The sequence below is a fragment of the Plecotus auritus genome, assembly GCF_963455305.1.
Source record: "Plecotus auritus genome assembly, chromosome: 6".
Lineage (NCBI taxonomy): Eukaryota > Metazoa > Chordata > Mammalia > Chiroptera > Vespertilionidae > Plecotus > Plecotus auritus.
In genome coordinates, this window is record NC_137773.1 from 108,991,019 (window position 1) to 109,009,647 (window position 18,629).

General features: G+C 44.4%; 1 protein-coding gene across 1 annotated transcript in view; it reads left to right on the plus strand.

Annotated features, from left to right (window-relative positions):
* The window catches only part of MAML1 (mastermind like transcriptional coactivator 1), a 67,799-nt gene that overhangs the window by 21,627 nt on the left and 27,543 nt on the right, over positions 1 to 18,629 (plus strand). The window lies entirely within an intron of this gene.

Consider the following 18,629-nt stretch of genomic DNA (forward strand, 5'->3'; position numbering starts at 1 on the left):
AAGGGAGAGGGACAGAGAGCCAGAAACATCGATGAGAGAGAAACATCTATCAGCTGCCTCCTGCACACCCCCCACTGGGAATGTGCCTGCAACCAAGGCACATGCCCTTGACCGGAATCAAACCTGGGACCCCTCAGTCCACAGGCCAATGCTCTATCCGCTGAGCCAAACCGGTTTCGGCAGAAGTGGGGGTCTCTTTTAGACAGCGTATGTATGGGTCTTGTTTTCTTATCCAAGGGCTCCCTTTTTTTTTCAATCTTTATTGTTCAGAATATTACAGGTGTCCTTCTTTTTTCTCCCCATATCCCCCCTCCACCTGGTTCCCACCCTGCTCCAGGCCTTCATCACTCTATTGTCTGTGTCCATAAGTAATGCATATATGCATTTAAGATCTTTGGTTACTCTCTTCCCGCGCCTCCTCCCCGCTTTCCTTTGAGATTTGTTGGTCTGTTCCATGTTTCCATGCCTCTGATTCTATTTTATTCACCAGTTTATTTTGTTCATTAGTTTCTTGCTTGTTTATTTTTATATTCAATTGTTGATAGATATGTATTTATTGCCATTTTATTGTTCATATTTTTAATCTTTTTTCCCCTTTCTTTTCTTAAAGAATGACCTTCAGCATTTCATATAATACTGGTTTGATGGTGATGAACACCTTTAGCTTTTTCTTGTCTGTGAAGCTCTTTATCTGACCTTCAATTCTAATGATAGCTTTGCTGGATAGAGTAATCTTGGTTGTAGGTCCTTGGTATTCATCACTTTGAATATTTCTTGCCACTCCCTTCTGGCCTACATAGTTTCTTTTGAGAAGTCAGCTGATAGTCATATGGGTGCTTTCATATAGGTAACTAACTGCTTTTCTCTTGCTGCTTTTAAGATTCTCTCTTTGTCTTTAACCCTTGGCATTTTAATTATGATGTGTCTTGGTGTGGGCCTCTTTGGGTTCCTCTTGTTTGAGACACTCTGTGCTTCCTGGACTTTTAAGTCTATTTCTTTCACCAGATAGAAGTTTTCTGTCATTATTTCTTCAAATAGTTTTCAATATCTTGCTCTCTCTCTTGTCCTTCTTGCACCCCCATAATGTGAATGTTGGTGTGCATGAAGTTGTCCCAGGGGCTCCTTACACTGTCTTCATATTTTTGCATTCTTTTTTCTTTTTGCTCTTCTGATTGGGTGTTTTTTACTTCCTCACATTCCAAATCATTGATTTGATTCTCGGAATCCTCTACTCTGCTGTTGAAGTCCTGTAAAGTATTCCTTATTTCAATTAGTGTATGCTTAATTTCTGACTGGTCTTTTTTTTTTTATGTCTTTGACATTCTCACTAAGATCCTTTAAAGTCTCACTAAGTCCCTTGTAGTTCTCATTAAGTCTCTTAAAGCTCCCATTAAGATCCTTGAGTAACCTTATAACCATTGTTTTGAACTCTCTAGCAGTTTGCTTGCTTCCATTTCTTTCATTTCATGACATGTTTTTTTGCCTCTGCATTTTGGCTGTTTCCCTGTATTTATTTCTATGTATTAGGTAGAGCTGTTATGTCTCCTGGAATTGGTAGAGTGTTCTTGTATAGTAGGTGTCCTGTAGGGCCCAGTGGCTCAGTCTCCCCACTCACTTGAGCTGGGTACTCTGGGTGCACCCTTTTATGGGCTGTGTGCACAGTCTTGTTGTAGTTGAGCCTTGATTGCTGTTGGCATCACTGGGAGAAATTGACCTCCAGCCAATTGGCTGTGAGGACCAGCTGCTATAGTGGGAGAGCTGCTGTCTAGGAAACACCCCTATAGAGCAGGACTTGCTTCAGTGGGGCTTTGGTGCTCACTCAGTCTGCCCCTTGAGTGTGTTGCTTATGGATGTGAAGAGTTGTAATCTGGTATTGTCTGAAGCTGTCCACCGGCTGCACTGGCTCTGGGGCCTCCCAAGAGGTGCAAAGTCAGCCACTGCATGGGGCCACCTGGCAGGAGCTACTGAGAGATCTGCAGATGCCAGATATTTGTATTGGGTTTGCAAGAGCCCAGATGAGGCCCAGCTGTGAAGCAAGGCAGGGTGGTGCTAGTGCCGGGTCTTGGGCCTTTTATTGATAGGTTTGGGGCTCACTGATAGCAGCTGCAGCTTATTTGAGAGATTTTAGCAAAGTCTGAAGCCTGAGCCAGAACAGGCCATTCATATGGAAAAGCTGCTTGCAAACAGTTTACGTGGGGCTATAAATTGAATGGGGCAGGGTCTCAGGGAATCACCAGGGTAGAACTGTGTGAGCCAGACTGATGAAAACTCAGATATGGCTGCCAGTCAGCCCTGTGACGGGGGAGGTTCCAGCACAGGAACAATGACCACTATGAGCACCCCAGTCTGGGAGAGAGTCACCTTTGAGTTCCTGCCCTGATGCCAAACAATCTAGTTCCTCCCCCTATGTGTCTGGGACCCCCAAAGCTTCCTGGTACTGGAGCTCAGAGGGATCAAGTCCGAGTAACTTTGTGTGCTGGCCTTTAAGACGAACACCTGGGTACCCAGCAGCCTCTGTGTCATTCAGTCGCAACCCCTGCTGGTTATAACAGCCCAAAGTTACGGGGACTTCTCTTCCCAGCTCTGGAACCCTGGGTTGGGGTTCTGGTGTGGGGCTGGGACTCCTTGCTTCTCACGGACAGCCTCCGCAGGGACGATCTCCCTCCCGATTAAAAAAAAAGGCACATGTGGGTGTTGGACCAGCCCATTCTGTGTCTTTGTTCCTCCTACCAGTCTCAGTGTGCTTTCTTCTTTACTTCTCTAGTTGAAGGACTTCCATTCAGCCAGCTTTCAGCCAGGTTTGAATGATAGTTCTGTATTTTAGTTGTAATTTTGATGTGATTGTGAGAGGTGGTAAGTACAATGTTTACCTACACCGCCATTGGGTTCCTCCCCAAGGGCTCCTTAGTAAGGGCAATGCAATTAGACTAGAGTCATTTTAAAATCAATCAAAGAAAGATGTGATAGAATTATGTGATTCTCTGCTTAATTATAAAACAAGGAAAACATTAATATATAGGTGTATCTATTGCTACATAGTACCTTTATTGTTATACTAGAGGCCCAGTGCATGAAAATACATGCATTGGAGGGGGGTCCCTCAGCCCAGCCTGCCCCCTCCCACAGTCCGGGAGCCCTCAGGGCGGGAGGCAACCTGGCAATCAGGGGAAGGCGATGCCCCATCACACCTCTGCTGTTGCTACTGCCAGCCGCGCAACCCTCGGCCAGCCCTGGTTACCTGAGCCTCAGGTGGCCCTGGGCGGCTGGGCAGCTGACATCCAAGGCTTGCCTGTGCCTCGGGCATTGGCTGGGCAGCTAGGCAGCCACCATCCGAGGTTTGCCTGCGCCTTGGACCGGCCCTGGGCGGCTGGGGGGTTGAGGGGACTGGGGGACTCCAGAAGCAGGCGCACGGAGTGGCCAGGCCGACCTGGGGGTGGGCCCGGCCTTGCCGCATGCTTGCCTCCCTGGCAGGGCTGAGGGGACTGGGCGCTGCCATCTTATGAGGTTGGGGCAGCAATTAGCATATTCCCTCATTGGCTGTGGGCACCACCATCTTTGTGATGGTGTGAGGGTCAATTAGCATATTCCCTCTTTATTAGATAGGATGGTTATGAATAAACTCTGTTAACCTAAACAAAAATAAGACAGTAGGCCCTGTGTCTCAGGGAAGGAGGGTGCTGCTAATGACCAGAAGGAAGATAGTTTAATATTCTCATGCATATTATGGGCCAGGAGTCAGAAAACCTAAATGCAGTGACAATTTTGGCCTAAAGTGATTGTCTTACTTTAGGCATGACACTTATTCTTCTCTGCTCAACTTCCTCATTTTTAAAAGGTATTAAGGGGGGAAATTTCTAAGAGACCAAAGATTGTGAACTGAGTGGAAAGATTTTAGCTCTAAGCAGGTAACCTAATCTAGCACAGTCTAGTCTCTCAAAGTTCTGGTTCAAGAGAAAAAAAAAAATAGGATGGGTCTTCTAAAGCCAGAAGACCCACAAACCATCTCTTCCTTCTAGGGAAGCAGTCTGAGTGTTGCTGATTTGCCAATGATATCAGGACCTTTCCATTAAGGAGGCTCTGAGGAGCTCTACTGTGTAATGGGGCAGCCATCTTGGGATTCTGCCTTCTGCTGCCTTTGCTACTTAAATAGCAGTTCCCCACTTATCCACATTTGAGTTCCTGTGGTTTTGCTTTCCACGGTTTCAGTTACCCATAGTTAACTGTGGTCTGAAAATATTAAGTGGAAAATTCCAGAAATAAACAGTTTATAAGTTTTAAGTTGAAATTCAACCATTGGCATCACCATGTTTTATGATCCAGAATCACCCAAAGCAGATGATCCTTCTGATATATCATCAGAATGTAAATAGTAGCCTAATGCCTACTTCATTCACCTCACTTCACTTATCATGGAGGCATTGTATTATCTTACATCACAAGAAGGTGAGTACCATACAGTAAAATATATACAGAGAGACTACATTACTGTAACTTATTAGTGTATTGTTATAATTGTTATATTTTATTTTTAGTTATTAATCACTTATTGTGCCTAATTTATAAGTTAAACATTACCATAGGTATGTATTTGTAGGGGGGAAACAGTAAATATAGGGTTTGGCACTACCCGTGATTTCAGACATCCACTGGGGGTTTTGGAATATGGGGACCTGCTGTATGCGATATCTTGGGATCATGGCATCCAATTAGGTCTGCTTTGATATATGTAATCTAACTGGACAGGTCAAAAAAATTTTTTAAAGTACCAAACTCTTTAAATATATTGTCATTTAGTCCTCACAGCAGTCTCATATGGTAGATATTATGTCCAATTTTACGTGTAAGGAAACTAAGACTGATACGTTAACTTGACAAGGTTGACAGCTCATTGGTAGGACCAAGATTCAAACCAAAGTCCAATATCAAAGCTCTTTATGTTTCAACTGTAACATTCAGCTTCTGTTGATGAGATCATACATCGGGGTGAACTTCATAAAAATTAGAAATTTTTGTAGAAACAAATTGCTGGTTACTATATTCACTCAGCCATTCTCTGTGGCAGAGGGGCATATATATCAGAACTACTTGGAACACCTTTTTAAAAAAATTGATTTCAGAGGAAGAGAGAGGGAGAGAAACATCAATGATGAGAGAGAATCATTGATTGGTTGACTCCTGCTGGGGATTGAGCCCAAAACCCAGGCATGTGCCCTGACCGGGAATCCAACCATGACCTTGTGGTTCATAGGTCAATGCTCAACCACTGAGCCACCAGCTGAACTTGGAACACTTTTTTTTTTAAATTTAATAAATCTTTATTGTTCAGATTATTACAATTGTTCCTCTTTTTTCCCCCCATAGCTCCCCTCCACCCGGTTCCTACCCCACCCTCTGACCTTACCTCCCCGCCACTGTCCTCATCCATAGGTGTACACTTTTTGTCCAGTCTCTTCCCGCACCTCCCATACCCCTTTCCCCCCGAGAATTGTCAGTCGACTCCCCTTCTATGCCCCTGATTCTATTATATTCACCAGTTTATTCTGTTCATCAGACTTTTTATTCACTTGATTTTTAGATTCACTTGTTGATAGACATGTATTTGTTGTTCATAATTTTTATCTTTACCTATTCTTCTTCCTCTTCTTAAAGAATACCTTTCAGCATTTCATATAATACTGGTTTGGTGGTGATGAACTCCTTTAGCTTTTTCTTATCCATGAAGCTCTTTATCTGCCCTTCAATTCTGAATGATAGCTTTGCTGGGTAGAGTAATCTTGGTTGTAAGTTCTTGCTATTCATCACTTTGAATATTTCTTGCCACTCCCGTCTGGCCTGCATAATTTCTGTTGAGAAATCAGCTGACAGTCGTATGGGTGCTCCCTTGTAGGTAATTAACTGTTTTTCTCTTGCTGCTTTTAATATTCTCTCTTTGTCTTTTGCCCTTGGCATTTTAATTATGATGTGTCTTGGTGTGGTCCTCTTTGGATCCCTTTTATTTGGGGTTCTCTGCGCTTCCTGGACTTGTAAGTCTATTTTTTTCACCAGGTGGGGGAATATTTCTGTCATTATTTCTTCAAATAGGTTTCCAGTATCTTGCTCTCTCTCTCTTCTTCTGGCACTCCCATAATTCAGATGTTGGTACGCTTGAGGTTGTCCCAGAGGCTCCTTATACTATCTTCAAATTTTTGTATTATTTTTTCTTTTTGCTTTTTCGGTTGAGTGTTTTTTGCTTCTTTGTATTTCAACTCTGACGTGATTCTTGCGGTCCTCTAGTCTGCTGTTAGGTCTCTGTATAATATTTTTTATTTCAGTCAGTGTATGTTTAATTTCTAGTTGGTCCTTTTTCATATCCTCGAGGGTCTTGCTAAATTTATCGGCCTTTTCTAGAAAATTCTTGAAAAACCTTATAACTGTGGTTTTGAACTCTATATCCAGTCGTTTGCTTTCCTCCATTTCTTTCGTTTGTGATCTGTTTCTTTGTTTCCGCATTTTCGTTGCTTCCCTGAGTTGGTAGAGTAGCTTTGTGTGGTAGGTGTCCTCTAGGGCACAGTGGCTCAGCCTCCCCAGTTACCTGAGGTGGACACTCTTGGTGCACCCCTTTGTGGACTGTGTGCTCAGCCTTGTTGTAGTTAAGTCTTGATTGTTGTTGGTATCACTGGGAGGAATTGACCTCCAGGCAAATTGGCTGTGAGGATCAGCTGTGTCTACGCTGGGAGAACTTCTGTGCTGGAGACACTCTTATGAGACAAGACTTCCAAAATTGCAAAAGCCTCTGTGCTCAGCTTGGATGGGGCAGAGTCTCAGGGCAGAGCAGACAGCCTTGGTTTCCTGTCAGCCCTGCCCTATGAGGCCCCTGGGTCTCAGTGTCCCTCGGTAATCGCTGCAAGCACCTCTGAGAGAAAGCCGCCCTTGAGTTTCGCCCGCTGCCAGACAGTCCAGTTTCTCCCTGAATGAGTCGGGGTTCTCCAGAAACTTGCCCGGAACTGGAGTTCAGTGCAGTCGGGAATTTCCGTCTCCTTCCCGCTTTAGAAAGCCAGCTGCACAGTCAGCCGCCCGTGCATTCAGCAGTCAGCCCTCTCTGCGCACGCGCGCCTCCTGACCTCTGCCTTCCGCAGCTCCCGAGTCTCAGTGTGCTTTCTCTTTCCTGACAGTCCAGATTCCCCCCGAATGAGTCTGGTTTCCCAGCATCTCGCCTGGGGCTGGAGTTCAGTGCAGTTGGGAGCTTCCTTCTCCCTCCCGCTTTAGAAAGCCAGCCGCGCACTCGGCCACCCATGCACACAGCCGCCAGTCTTCTCTGCGTGCGAGTCTCCGTACCTCAACCTTTTGCAACGCCTCTGAGTCTCAATGTGCTTTCCTCTTTTCTTCTAGTTGTAGAATTTCCACTCAGCCAGCTGTGGTTCTGGATGGTGTCCGTTTTGTCTTTTAGTTGTAGTTTTGATATTGTTGTGCGAGGTAGCAGTTTAGGTGTTTACCTATGCCGCCATCTTGGTTTCTCCTTGGAACACTTTTTTAACCATGCCTCTTTCCTCTTCCTCTCTCCCCTGACTTTTATCCTTTATCACTGCTAAAATGAACCACTGTTACTGATGGGAATATGTCATATCCCTTAGTTGTGTGGAGGTAAGTTAAATTTTGCTCTCAGTTCTTCACTCTCTAGGTCATATTATAAACCTACACCCTTGCCATAGCTTCATAGCTGGCAGAATATACTTTCTCATCCCTTGATTTTGGGCTTGGATTTATGACTTGCCTTAACCAATTAATGTTAGTGAGAGAGATAAGAGGATATATTGTATATATGGAACAAAAGTGTTTTAAAATTCACAGAGCAAAATCTTGGAAATATTTAAAAAATAAGAAATATAGGCCCTGGCCCGGTGGCTCAGTTGGTTGGAGCTATATGCCAGAGTTGCAGGTTTGATTGTTGTTCATACCAGGAGTCAACCGGTGAGTGCATGGATGGATGGAACGACAGGTCACTGTTTCTCTCTCTCTCTCTCTCTCTCTCTCTCTCTCTCTCTCTCTCTCTCTCCTTTTTCTTCCCTCTCTTCCTCTCCCTTCCTTCTTTCCTAAAAAAATCAATAATTATACAAAATTTTTAAATAAAAATAAGAAATATGTGTGAACTATACATATGGTATATAAATAATTTTCCTAAAAAGTAAAGAAAAAAAGACAAAACAGATGCAGAATATAAAAGAAAATTAGAGGACCAGTTTAGGAGGTCCAACATCTGAATCATAAATTATAGGAAGAGAGAAAACAGGGAGGAAATAACTTTAAAAAGTAATTTGAGAACTGAAGGAAATGATTTGCCAGATTAAAAGGGCATGCTGTGCCTATCACTGGGGTAGAAAATAGACCCACATCAGTCATAAAAATTTTCAACATTGGGTTTAAAGATCCTACAAGCTTCCAGGGTAGGGAGGGTACTTGGACACATGTCAAGAATCAGAATTTCTTTGGGCTTCACAGCAGCAACATAGGAAGCAAGAAGATGGTAGTACAATGCCTTAAAAATTCTGAAGGAAAATGATTACGAACCTAGAATTCTAGCCAAAGTATATAAAAATGAGTATAGAATAAAGTAATTTTCTGAGATTAAAGGTTTTTAAAATTTTAACTGCCACATACCCTTTATCAAGAAGCAACTGCAAGAAGTACTCCACCAAAATAGAAAGAATAAATCAAGAAAGAGTAAGACATGAGAGGCAAGAAGCAAGAGACTCAGCATGAGATGACAAGGGATCCTTTGGCGAATGGTGAAAGGTGATCACAGGATGACAGCCCTGCACCAGATGTGAGGCGCAACAGTGTCATCCCAAAAATAGACTGTCACTATCAAGTTCCCCACTTCCTTTGGGCCATCTTCTTAACCTGAAGACAGGACACCTAGGAGAACTTGGCCCAGATTCTCATGACCCTCACAGAAGTTCTCAGTTTTCCCTGATAGCTGGAGGTAGGCCGTGGTGGACTCAGGAACGGGGAGTACAAGGCAGCCCACTCACTCTGACCACCCTTCTGCTGCATGTTCAGTGCCTGGTCCACACCATAGTCTTGCCGGGTACCCAAAGGTGGAGAACCCTATTTCCTAAGACTCACTGACCTTATTCATAACTTCTCCAGAGAAGGCTTCGTCACTTCCCAGAGAAGTGGAAGTCAGACCACAACCCTAAGACTGGTCCACTCACCTCCCCCTAGAGCAGCCGTGGGCAAACTACGGCCCGTGGGCCGGATCCGGCTGTTCTATCTGGTTCTCTTGCTCTCCCCTCCGCTCCTTTACTTTGAATTTATATTAGTTCACACAAACACTCCATCCATGCTTTTGTTCCGGCCCTCCGGTCCAGTTTAAGAACCCATTGTGGCCCTCGAGTCAAAAAGTTTGCCCACCCCTGCCCTAGAGACTCTGTTCAGGGGCCACAGTGCTGCTGACTTCTTTCATGGCTGATTGCACTTGCCCTCCATCTTTAAGATGAAGCAGTTTAGCCTGGCCAGTGTGGCTCAGTGGTTGAGCGTCGACCTATGAACCAGGAGGTCACCAGTTTGATTCCTGGTCAGGGCATGTCATCTATGTTTCTCTCTTTCTCTCTCCCCCTCTCTCTTCCTTTCTCTCTAAAATCAATAAAAGCATTAAAAATAAAAAGGCTAGACAGTTTATTATTTGGGGATAGATTCCATGAAGATGGTAGAATAAATAAAAAGCAATTAACACAAAATCAGGATATTAGTTATATCTGATGGAATGAAGAGAGAGGATGCAGAGAGCTTCTCAGAGTTAATGTGAATCACCTGGAGATCTTGTTAAAATGCAGATTGTGAAGCAGAGGTGGGGGAGGCTGATATTCAGCATTTTTAAGTGTTATGCAAAGTGCTGAGTTCCCAAAAAAACTCAGCATATTTTTTGAGGATTCCAAAGGACAACCTGGAGGACTGGCTGTAAAAGACATTGGTTTATTAGGACTTACGTGCACACCGGTGGTGGCTAACCAGTGAAGTTTACCTCCGCAGCAGCTGCCATCGGTAAAGATGAACCACCAAGTCCCATCTGGCCTTCGATGGGCCACACCGAGGGCAGCCAGCTGGTGCTTTTGTTTTACTACCACCCAGATTTTCCCAGCATAAGGTTTTATAGATTACAGAAGACAGAAAAAAACAGGGCATACAGGGGAAAGGGGAAGGGAGATAGGTCCCTGCAGCTTGGGCCCCCTGTACAAGCTGGATGAGATCAAAACACTTGCTGTTTACAATCCAGGCTCACATCTAGAAGCAGATTCTCTTTGGCCTTTCTTAGACCAAGCTGCTGGCCAGGTTCCCAAGGTCTCTCACATTCCGCTTACAGATGGCCTTCACTCTTATTTCCACAGGGTGTGTAGGGGAGTTAGAGCAAGAGAAGGGGCCCATGTTCCCATTTACCATACATTTACCTTCCAGGTGATGCCATTTCTGGTCCTGGGACCACACTTTGAGTACCAGGGTTCTGAAGTGCTGGTACTATTGTTGCTTAACTTGAGCAGTTGATACACAGTGTTCATTTTATTATTACTCTTGGCTCTCTTATGTATGCACATATATGATACCTTTTACAACAACAAAACATTTTATTGCAAAGGAAAAATATGAGGATGGGTTGAGCAGTAGCCTAGAGATGTAAACATGTCAAGTCATAACCTTGCAAACTGTACTAGTCAGGGTTCTCCAAAGAAACAGAACCATTAGGAGATAGATACATAGAGACTGATAGATTTTTAATGAATTGACTCACACTGTGATGAAGGCTGACAAGTCCCAAGAAGCTGGAGACCCAAGAAGAGCTGATGTTTCCGTCTGAGTCTCAAGGCAGGAATGACCGAGGTTCCAGCTCTAGGCAATCAGGCAGGAGGGGTTTCCTCTTATCAGTCTTTTTTTCTGTTCAGGCCCTCAGCTGACTGGATAAGGCCCACTCACATCAGGAAGGGCCATTACTTTTACTCAGTCTATGGATTCTAATGTGAATTGCATCAAACACATCCAGAATAATGTTAGACCAAGTATCTGGGCATCCCTTGGTCCCAGTCAAGTTGATGCGTACAATCATTGCACATACCATGGCCAGGAGCTTTCGCTTGATTCTTTTTATGTACTCTGGAGAGCCAGCTAAAGAATTGTAAACTTGTACCTAGGTAATCTTCACAGTGGTGCAGAAGGCAAATTGGGAGGTGAACACAGGTGGTAGAGGGGGTTGGCAGCAGAGGGGTCAGTCAAAGTGCTATATTTTATTAGTGTCAGCAAGAAATGATTGGGAAGAGCTAGAAAGTGGCAGTGTGGGAACAGAGGAGAAGGCCAGGTTCCAGAGATATTGAGACAGTAAAATGAACAGGAGGATTTGGTGATTGATGGGGAGTTTGGGGAGGAGGAGGAGAAGGTAGGGATGAGTCAAGAGTTGTTCTTTTATGTTTTGTTTTTTTAAAATATTTTTTTTATTAATTTCAGAGAGGAAGGGAGAGCCTGTTCTAAACATCAGTGATGAGAGAGAATCATCGATCGGCTGCCTCCTGCACACCCTTTACTGGGGATTGAGCCTGCAACCCAGGCATGTGCCCTTGACCAAAATAGAATATGCGACTCTTCAGTCCGAAGGCCAACACTCTTATCCACTGAGCCAAACCAGCTAGGGCAAGAGTTTCTGGGTTTTGAGATTCCATTTCCTGAGTTGTGTCAGGAGAGCCCCTGTAGGGTAGGTGTTGCTGGGAAGTTGTATTTAGCCACATGGGCCTCATTGGTGACTTTTGGTGGGGGACATGAGATACAGAGCTACTCTAACTCCAAGTCTGCAGAGGTCTTGAGACACAGTCCCTTTGGGGCTTTGCCTAAGGTGCACTGCTAATGTTGCACTGATCTCTTGATAGTTTCCACTGCAGGTTGTCCATTTCATGTCAAGAGAGTATAACCTTTTTATAGTCTTGTCCTAAATGTTTTTATTAAAGGAAGCTTAGAATCTGTATCAGAAGTTGGGTTTTGTAGGACAGTTTGAGCACATTTATGCTACCTGTATAAATTAAGTGGAGAGTTAAGAATTTACATTTGTTCTGTGTACTGTACCAGTCTTCAGTGTGGCAGGCGACTGGCCACCCCTGGGGACTATGAAGTTGCAGGCCATGCTCCCCTCTTCCCCCAAGGTTCTCGACTTGTTCCTTCAAGGATTGTTAAGATGTGAGCAACTGTCACTCCCATGGTCACTCTACACACACACACACACACACACACTCTCTCTCTCTCTCTCTCTCTCTCTCTCTCTCTCTCTCTCTCTCTCTCTTTGACATTGCTCCTGGCTATAGTTACCACTGATCTCTACTCTCACCAAGCTTAAGCTTCCTTCCTCCGTGAAATGATTACACCTGCTTTGCAGAGTTGCTCTGCCTAGCACAGAATAGGTCTAGTAAATGGTAGCTCTTACTGGAGATTTCTTTTTAAATGTTTATTTTATTGTTGTTTTTGATCTCATGATTACCTCTGTTAATCAGGCATGAGCCTTTGCCAGAGACCTAGCCAACCATGGCCTATTCTTATTTGGCACACTAGCCAGTCCCAGCCAACAGGCAGAATTTAAGGGTCAGTTTTTACTGAGCAGTGATGATGAGTCAAGTCCCATTGTGGTGCTGAACAGGCAGAGGTAAATGAGGGAGTGACCCTGCCCTGGAGCTGACAGAGACAGATAAGGAGACTGACCATTACTGTGCTGTTACATTTGCCGCACCAGAGGATGGCACAAAAAGCCAGTGGCAAACTGCAGTCATCTCTGGGAATTGAGAAGACTTTAAGTGGGCACTACATGCTCTCTGCCACTAATTGCAAGGGTATGCCCACAGAGCTCCCTGTGCTCCTGGCAAAACTGTTTCTCTGCCCACCCCCATCCTTAACCCACACACAGCCTCTCCCCCTGGCCTCTCTGCTGCCACCTGCCATCACTCAATTGCACTCTACCCACATAATAGCTTGCCAAGGACATTCTTCTCAGACATCCTTGGGCCAAACCCAATCAGCAAACCTCAGCAGTTCCAACTTCAACACACATCCAGAATTGGCCACTTTTTACCACCTGTGCCAATACTGCTCTGGTTTAAGTTATTTCTTTAACCTGGATTATTGCCTCCTAATCCATCTCCCTGTTTGCCCTTGCTATCCTACTGTCTGCTCTCCATTCAGCAGCCAGAATGATCTTATTCCCCTGTTTGACCCCACCACAGGTTTTCCATCTCACTTGGGGAAAAGCCAACCCTTAACCTGGGCCCACAGGCCCTATACAGTCTGGCACTCCTGCCCCTCTGGTGCCATCTCTTCATGTTCCTCATCCCTAGCCCCCAGGCTTGCTCCCACTTGGCCTCTGCATTGCTCTTCCCTCTGCCTGGACCCTCTTCTGGAGATGTTAGCACAGCGCACTCTCATGCCTTGCAGACATTGGCTTATATTTTTCACACTCCAATGAGGCCTTTCCTGAGCACCTAATTTAAAATCATAAGCCCACAAACTCTCTTTCTTTCCATGTTTTATTTTCTCAGGAGCAAAAGCCAACTAAAATGTGGGCTCCAGGGGAGCGATGGGTTTGTTTTGTTCCCTGCTGTATCTCCAGGATCCTGACAGGGACTGGCTGGTTCGTTGAATTCTTGGTAGATTCCTATTGAATACACTGAACAAGATTATGAGAAGGGGTTTGGAAGAGAGGAGGGGCAAGGTCGAGTACTTCAGGTCCTGTCCAGAGGGGCCTGGTGTGTTGGAGTTCAGCTTTTCTGATGCGGGAGGTCAGGCTACAAGGAGGAGCCGTCCACTGTTCTGAAAACGTAAGTTCAAGACTAGTTTCTAGAGCTGTGCCATCTGGTATGGTAGCCACCAACCATGGATGGCAGTTAAGCACTTGAAATATGCCTAGTCCAAATTGAATTGTACCAAAACTGTAAACTACACATTGGATTTTAAAAACTTAGTACCAGGAAAGAATACTAGTACAAAATAGAAATACCTTTATTATGTTTTTATTGCTTTCAGAGAGGAAGAGAGAGATAGAAACATCAAAGATGAGAGAATCATTGCTTGGCTGCTGGTTTGTTTGTTTATTTATTTTTATTTTGGTTAATCCTTACCCAAATATATTTTTCCATTGGTTTTTATTTTTAGAGAAAGAGTGGAAGGGAGGTGGAGAGACAGAGAGAGAGAAACATCAGTGTGAGATAGATATATCAATTGGTTGCCTCCCGAATACGCCCCAATCAGGGCCGAGGATCAAGCCTGCAACCGAGGTACATGCCCTTGACCAGAATCTAACCTGTGACCCTTTAGTCTGCAGGCTGATGCTCGATCCACTGAGCCAACCCTGTTAGGGCTGTTTCTTTATTTTTAATGTGACTGCATCTGGAGGGCTTGTTAAAACTGTTTCCTGCCCAGCTGGTGTTGCTCAGTGGTTGATCGTCGACCCTTGAACCAGGAGGTCATAGGTTCAATTCTCAGTCAAGGAACATGCTGGGGTTGTGGGCTCAATCCCCAGTAGGGGTGTGCAGGAGGCAGCCAATCAATGTTTCTATCTCTCTACTCTCCCCCTTCCTCTATCTAAAAAAAAAAAAAAATCGGTAAAAAATATTTTTTAAAAAAATCTTTAGATCTAGGTGGTTTGGCTCAGTGCACAGAGTGTCAGCCTGCAGAATGAAGGGTGTCTGGTTCGATTCCAGTCAAGGGCATGTGCCCGGATTGCCGGCTGGATCCCCAGTGTGGGGCATGCAGGAGGCAGCTGATCAATGATTCTCTCTCATCATTGATGTTTTTATCTCTCTCTCCTCCTTCTCTTCCTCTCTGAAATCAATAAAAGTATATTTTTTAAAAAACAAAACAAAACAAAACAAAACACTGTTTCCTGAGCCCACTCCAAGTTCCTAACTCATTGGGCTGCGGTAGTGCCTGAGAATTTACATTTCAAGTCGGTTCCTGGGTGATGCTGGTACTCTTGCTCTTAGACGACCCTTTGAGAACCAGTGCTCCAGAACAAAACAGATTGAAGTTATTTTTGAGGTGGAGGGAAAGAATTTGAAAGGGAAAAGCCTCAAATGAGGCAGTTCCACAGGGAATATAAAAGTGCAGCTGAAGGGAGTTATTCTTTGCAAAGAGAGATGGTTCCCTCTCAGAGAAGAGGGAAAGAAAAGAGTTGATAGGAAATTTTGAGATGAAAAAGAGGCACATTTGAAGGAGCCACAAAACTTGGACTTTAAGAAATGACTGAATGAAATAGATCTGTGTTCAAATCCTGGTTCATGCTCACTTTCCAAATTGTTTAACTTCTCTCAGCTTCATGCCTTCATCTTGAAATTGAGGATAATAGTACAGAATAACTCTGTAGGTTGTCCGGAAAACTGCTTCCATTGTTGGGCAGAGAGAAAACCTGTGAAACTGAAGGGCAAATACCCTTGAGGCTGAAGGGGAGCAAAGACGAAGGTGGGAGGGTTGATTCTAGAAACAGTGTCTGGGTACCTATAACTGGCTGACCATTGGAACTGGTGCTAGGGATGAAACAGGCAAGGCTGTTGTCCTCCATGGAAGGGGGAGATGCAGAGAAACAGGCCTGTGAATATTTACAATATGACTCCGGTGCTTTACTATGAATGTGAAACGTAAGTACTATATACAAATTTTTGTTAGAGCACTGGGAATGGAATAAGGAACTTGACTGGTGTGGGTTAAGTGGTCAGGGGAAAAATGTTATAGAGGAATTGATGTTTGAATCTTAAAGGACTATTAGGAGGTTGCCAGGCTAAAGGTACATTCTCAGTCCTGAAGGAGTTCAGTTTAAATCGGGGGCTTTAAGGGATTAAGTGGCGAAGTTGATTGGGATCAGATCAAACAGGCCCTTATGGAATTTGAACTTCACCTCTAAGTGCTGGGGAAGGAAGTAAGAAGGGGTTTTAAATGGTTCAGATATGTGTTTCATAGAGATCACACTGATAACATACATCATAACTAGTGAGTTAGGACAGAGAATAGAAACAGATCAGCATGACGTTATCTCAGTAATCTAGGTTAAAAAATGAGTTGAACTAAGATAGAGGTGGCTTGGAGGGAGATGTAGAAGGTAGAATCAGTAGAACTCAATGTCTGGTCACTTGAGAGGACAAGGATTGAGCCATGCACCTAGTAAGAGAGCATGAGAGAAAGGGAGGAAGGAAAGAGCCAAGTTTGGAAGCTATCCTGTCTGGTATCTATGTGGAGATTCCCAGTTTACAGTTGTATACGCAAGTCTAGAACACAGGCAAGTGGGCTGGGCACACAGAAGATGATCTGGGAAATGTTCACTCAGTAAGCATTCCAGTGCCTACTCTGTGCCAGGTTGTCAGGCTGCAGCTCAGGCCCTGAGTGTGGACAGTAGTGAAAAGGGTGAAGACCCTACCTTGACCGGTGTTGTTCAGTGGTTCAGACCACACACCAAAGGCTCTCGGGTTCAATTCCCAGTCAAGGGCACTTACCTGGGTTGCAGGTTCAATCCCCGGCCCTGTTTGGGCCTCATACAGGAGGCATCCAATTGATATGTCTCTTTCACATGGATGTTTCTCTCTCTCTTTCTCCTCCCTTCATCCCTCTCTTCCACTCTCTAAAAATCAATGAAAAAAATATCCTTGTTGAGGATTAACAATAACAAAAAAGGGTGGAGGCCCTGCAGTCATCATCACTGAAGGAATAGACATGAGACAGGGCAGCTTACAAGGAGTGGCCTTGGAGGCAGGAGCAGGTCCAGAGAGCAGTTGAGTGAACCTTGAAGGGAGAAGACACTATTTAGAGAAGAGAGGAGTGGTCGATTGAGCTCAGTGCCTCAGAAAGGTCAAGTAAATATAGTTTGATACTTGTCCCTTGTATTTAAGAATCAGGAGGTCACCTTGGTGAGTATGACAAAGTAGAGACCCGTTTTTTGATGAAATTCTGAAGGGAAAGAAGAGGGTTAGCTGAACAGTAAGAATGTTTTCAGAGGTGCTTCACAGGCCCCCAGGGAGTGGCTCTGCTTCCTCCCCACTTCTTTTTTAGATGAGGAACCAAACTTCTCAAGATGTTTAGTAATTTGCCTGTGAGCACACAACAGTTAAGCAACCAAACTCAGATTCAAACCTTGTCTAGCTGTGCTCTTAACTGTGCTAAATGCTATCGATAGTAGGAGGGAGGTTAAAAGATGGGAGATACTAAGCATTTATTAGTGCTGAGGGGACGAAAGAACTAGTAAAGAGGGGGATGAATGGAAAATAGAGGAAAATGTGATAATTGAATGAACAAGGACTTTGAAAAGGCTGGAGTGGGGGTGGGGTAGAGAACCCAGGTGAAGGGCTTGGCTTTGGAAGAGAAGGACATCACTCATATGCATAGTCCCTTAAGTGAGAATTTCCCTCTCAATGGGAAGATCATGGTTTTAGGCTTTCAGTAGACTTTCATGATACATATTTTTTCAGATTTATGTATGAACTAGAGGCCTGATGCATGAAATTCATGCAAGAGTAGGCCTTCCTTCCCCTGGCTGCTGGCACTGGCTTCCCTCTGGTACCCGGGACCTGGGCTTCCCTCCAGCCACCAGCAGGCACCCGGGGCCCGGGCTTCCCTGGCAGCCCTGGCTTCATCTGGATGGTCGTCCGGAAGGGTGTCCAATCTAATTAGCATATTACACTTTTATTATTATAGATGCCTGGCTGTATTCATAGAATAAGAGTTCCAGAGGATTTCAGAAAGAATTAGGCTGAGCTGCTGTTCTTTGAGTGAGCTCAAGTTTTACTTCAAAATAACCCTTCTTTGACCCTCTTTGGCTACCAACCAGTCTTCCCCACCCCCCCTCACTTTTTTTTTTTTTAAAGATAAGAAGAGGCAGGTTTTTATTTTTAGATTAAGGTCCAAAATAAAATGTCTACAGAGTACACTACTTTTGAGGCAACCCAGCACATGGGATCTTGTTTCCCATGGAGGAAACCAGGGCCAAGTAATAGTTCAACCCCTCAGGCCCATCCTTCTACTTTTTTTCTCCTTTTATATAGAAGTTAACAAAAACATTTGTGTTTTAAGTGCACAAACCCTGTACAAAGTACTTGGAATTGGGGAAATGAAAAGTATAAGGTGATTTCTGCCTCAAGGAACATACAGTTGAGTTCATAGCCTCTTTCCCCCTTAGCCTCCTCTCCCTCTCTGTCATTCCTTCAACAAGCATTTATTCTTAGGTACTGACTATGTATCTGGAAGTTTTTATTTCTCTTGCCTTTTTCTATCCCTAATTTCTATATCTCAGATTCTTTCCATTTCTGCTCCCATTTCTCTAAAAAAAAAAAAGGCAACAAAGAGAAACTTTGGGGGATTAGAAAGAAGAAAGAGACTTTAAGGGAAAATGTTTTCACATGTCTTCAGACTCCAAACTGTACTCAAGTTTGTCTGGGATAGATATATCTATATATATAAAAAGGCAGCTACTGTAATAGCCATAACGACCTAACAACTGGTCACTATGATGCCCACTGTGGCCAGCAAACTGGCCCAATCGGGGTAGAGCCAGTGGCCAACCTTGCAGCCCCTCCCCCCTGTCAGCCTGCCCCTGATCAGACTCTCCCACCCGATCAAGAGCTGGGTCTGCTGGCCAAACGCCCCCTCCCTTC